This window comes from Salmo trutta, chromosome 40 (genome assembly GCF_901001165.1).
Source record: "Salmo trutta chromosome 40, fSalTru1.1, whole genome shotgun sequence".
NCBI classification, from domain to species: domain Eukaryota; kingdom Metazoa; phylum Chordata; class Actinopteri; order Salmoniformes; family Salmonidae; genus Salmo; species Salmo trutta.
The window spans coordinates 1,656,546-1,661,128 of record NC_042996.1 but is presented as its reverse complement, the minus strand read 5'-3'; the positions used below and the strand labels follow the sequence as shown (position 1 = coordinate 1,661,128).

Sequence of the window (4,583 nt, the reverse complement as noted above, 5' to 3'; positions counted from 1 at the left end):
AGGGCAGTAGCAGTTAGGTAGCAGGGCAGTAGCAGTTAGGTAGCGGGACAGTATCAGTTAGGTAGCAGGGCAGTAGCAGTTAGGTAGCGGGGCTGAAGCAGTTAGGTAGCGGGGCTGCAGTAGCAGTTATGTAGCGGGGTCTTTCACTTATCCATAAATTGTCTGTATTTACCCTAACCATTAGAGAACCAGAAAAGCCTGTCTCGGTCCAGCCTCCCATCAACTCTTTGATATACAGGTGGAACAGGAAGCCATCATTGCTGTTAAAGCTATGAGCAGGGCGATTAAAGCGCAAAGCCCTGCAATGGGACGATTGAAGTCTGGTGTAAAATCTCAATTTATACTGTAGATCTACAGAGACATCATGAGAGCCACTGCAGCCGTCCTATTGGTCCTCTGTCTCCTGACCATCAATCACGGTAAGTTACCATCATCTGAAACATGCTTGATCAACTTGGAATTGATCAAGATTTTATTGGTGCAATCTACTCATATGTCTTTGTCTCTATAGCATGGGACTGTCAGGAGCTAGTGGACATCAAGAATCTGATGCAGATTGATGTAGGACTGGGCAAGTGGTTGCAACGGACACAAGTAAAATTTCCTACTACCCGGTAGGTGATAAATGGGTGTGCCTGTCTGGTTCCCTGAATCATATCACTGTAGTACCAGCATGGATCTGGGGTATCAACAAGGCAGACTCAATTCACAAGTGTGTGGCCGGTAACCGGGTGCAAGCTGCATGCAGGTAAGTGGAGAGCACTGCTCAATATTTATCCAGAGGACACCTGCTTCTTAGCTTTCCTGATACCATCAGGGTGTTGAAAAAATGATGAATGTTTTACAATTTTAACATGTAAGTCATTTGGCAGAATTCACAGATACGTGCTCCCGTTTGCTTGTCTGTCCGTCTGTCTTTGTTGTCTTCAGGCCTTCTGAAGCAGGTGGATGCTGGAGGTGTTCAGTTTGTTGTTGGACGATACTCCATACTGTCGGACACGCACAAGGGACCAGACACCCCTTCCAAGGACAAGAGTGCCAGGAAGTACTACAGTTGTGGACCCTTTGGGTGCTGGGCAGTCAACAAGAATGATGATATCTACTTAATGAGTGTAAGATCTGGGAAAGAGTGTGAGAGCTGGAGTAGAGTAGTAGAGGATGGAGAGTCTCAGTTATTTTAAAACTGTTTCATATTATAACTGTTGAAATTGTCCTAAAACCCTGATTGAATCTGTTTGTTTCCAGCTGAATCAAGACTGCCTAAACAACGGGTGGAGTCCCATTGACGACAAGCTTTATATGATTGTGGTGGCAACTGATGGTAGGGGGGTCAACTTTTTGGCTGATGTTTATACCAGTAAGGTTGTGTTAGGTTCTGAACAAACAGAGTAAAAACTCACGAAAAGCTCAAACTAAGTTCATTCACCCACTGGGTTAAACAACTGCAAAATACAAAAACATGATTGCACATACACATATATTTTTGTCCTCCCACTAGCCGGAATCAACTCCTTGCACATCTAGACAGCCAATACATCTCTGTTGCTTATCAAGAACTTGTTTGGTTCCACTCACTGGTGTAGTCATGGCCCCGCCTGACGCTAAACCTTTGGTCTGTTCCTTCTCACTCCATCTGACCTGTGACCTGGGCCGAATTCCTCTCTCCTCCTTAATCCACACCTGTCCTCCCTTATCTGTGACTGAAACCAGAAATTTGCCCTGTGCCTCCCCCCTTAGGATACATGAGATTCAACAATAACATGTTTGACAGAATGTAAACTTTCTTCATTCCCATGTCTCAGTCAACAATTTTCCATACACCTACAGTACCAGTCAAAAGTTAGGACACAACTACTCATTCAAGGGTTTTTCTTTAGTTTTACTATTTTCTACATTGTAGAATAATAGTGAAGACATCAAAACTGTGAAGTAACATATGGTATCGTGTAGTTACCAAAAAAGTGTTAAACAAATCAAAATATATTTTAGATTCTTCAAAGTAGTATCACATAGTGATCCAAGATGGCGTAGCAGTGCAGACGTGTTTGTCCTGTGTAAATTGTCTTTTTTCGTCGTCTTTTGTATATATTTCAATCTCTTTTTCCATTTTTAAATAAATATACCTTCCGGCAACCCGCCTCACCCAATGTGATACGGATCCGCAATTTTTGTTAGACCTTACAGCTAGAACCTCCATCAGAAGATAGCCATCAGATGCTAGCCAGCTAATTATCTACTAGCTATTTAGTCATTGTTAGCCACTGCTAGCGGCCTTTACATCTAGCTCAGAGACCAGCCGCTTTTACCCTGGATAATACCCGCCAGTCTGCTCAGTGCAATATCAACCCTGAGAATATTGGACTGCTTTTCTCCACCATTACTCCATTACGGGACCATTACTCCAGATCACCACAGGCCCATCTCCCGGCCTGCTCAGTGGACCCTATGATCACTCGGCTACACAGCTGATGCCCCCCGGACTCTTCACTAGCACGACTAGAAGCCACTACATTGCCGGATTCCTGCCGTAAGCTCTGGACCTTTGCATCGGATCATCGCAACTAGCTAGCTGCTACCGAGTGGCTATTGTGGCTAATGCCCTTGTCCCGAAGCTAGCACAAGTTAGCCCCGAGCCATGCGCATCTCCCAGCTAGTAAACAAAATTACTCCAGCTACAATACCTCTTTTGCCAATTGACCTGGATCCTTTGTCGACACGGAGCCCTGCCGATCCATCTCGTCTGGTCTGCCGACGTAATTCAGTCCGATGTTCCCTCAACCGCCCTTTGTCGGATGTCGGTGAAGACGCTTCTGCTAGCACCGGCCTGCTAATCTTTATGAACGCTGTGTCTCCCGCCTGTTAGCGTAGTAACGACTTCCCTGTATCATTTATTGCTGTTCACTGGACCCTATGATATCTGGCTTCATAGCTGATGCCTGCTGGACTGTTCATTAATTACGGTACTCCATTTTGTTTATCTGTCGGCCCCAGACTTCGAACTCAGGCCCTGTGTGTAGTTAACTGACCCTCTCTGCCCATTCATCGCCATTTTACCTGTTGTTGTTGTCTTTGCTGATTAGCTGTTGCTGTCTTACTCGTTGTTGTCTTAGCTAGCTCTCCCAATCAACACCTGTGATTGCTTTATGTCTCTCTCTAATGTCAATATGCCATGTATACTGTTTAGGGTAGTTATCATTGTTTTATTTTACTGCGGAGCCCCTAGCCCCACTCAACATGACTCAGATACTGCTTTTGCCCCACCTCCCACAAATAGCATAACTAGCGCCTTTAGAGATGCATCCTCTCTTATACATACTCAATGCCTAGGTTTACCTCCACTGTACCTGCACCCTACCAAACCCCTGTCTGTACATTATGCCCTGAATCTTTTCTACCACGCCCAGAAATCTGCTCCTTTTATTCTCTGTCCCCAATGCACTAGACCACCAGATTTGATAGCCTTTAGCTGTAAATCAAATCAAAATCAAATGTATTTATATAGCCCTTCTTACATCAGCTGATATCTCAAAGTGCTGTACAGAAACCCAGCCTAAAACCCCAAACAGCAAGCAATGCAGGTGTAGAAGCACGGTGGCTAGGAAAAACTCCCTAGAAAGGCCAAAACCTAGGAAGAAACCTAGAGAGGAACCAGGCTATGAGGGGTGGCCAGTTCTCTTCTGGCTGTGCCGGGTGGAGATTATAACAGAACAAGGCCAAGATGTTCAAATGTTCATAATTGACCAGCATGGTCAAATAATAATAATCACAGTAGTTGTCGAGGGTGCAACAAGTCAGCACCTCAAGAGTAAATGTCAGTTGGCTTTTCATAGCCGATCATTGAGAGTATCTCTACCGCTCCTGCTGTCTCTAGAGAGTTGAAAAAAATCAGGTCTGGGACAGGTAGCACGTCCGGTGAACAGGTCAGGGTTCCATAGCCGCAGGCAGAACAGTTGAAACTGGAGCAGCAGCACGGCCAGGTGGACGGGGACAGCAAGGAGTCATCATGCCAGGTAGTCCTGAGGCATGGTCCCAGGGCTCAGGTCCTCCGAGAGAGAGAATTAGAGAGAGCATACTTAAATTCACACAGGACACCGGATAAGACAGGAGAAATACTCCAGATAAAACAGACTGGCCCTAGCCCCGCGACACACAAACTACTGCAGCATAAATACTGGAGGCTGAGACAGGAGGGGTCAGGAGACACTGTGGCCCCATCCGATGATACCCCCGGACAGGGCCAAACAGGCAGGATATAACCCTACCCACTTTGCCAAAGCACAGCCCCCACACCACTAGAGGGATAACTTCAACCACCAACGTACCATCTTGAGAAAAGGCCGAGTATAGCCCACAAAGATCTCTGGCACGGCACAACCCAAAGGGGGGCGCCAACCCAGACAGGAAGACCACGTTAGTGACTCAACCCACTCAAGTGACGCACCCCTCCTAGGGACGGCATGGAAGAACACCAATAAGCCAGTGACTCAGCCCCTGTAATAGGGTTAGACGCAGAAAATCCCAGTGGAGAGAGGGGAACTGGCCAGGCAGAGACAGCAAGGGCGGTCCGTTGCTCCAGAGCGTTT

At 46.4% G+C, this 4,583-nt stretch overlaps 1 pseudogene; it reads left to right on the top strand.

The window, feature by feature from the left end:
• The first annotated feature begins 270 nt into the window (after positions 1-270).
• On the top strand, positions 271-1,524 carry LOC115180109 (fish-egg lectin-like; annotated as a pseudogene).
• Positions 1,525-4,583: the final 3,059 nt, after the last annotated feature.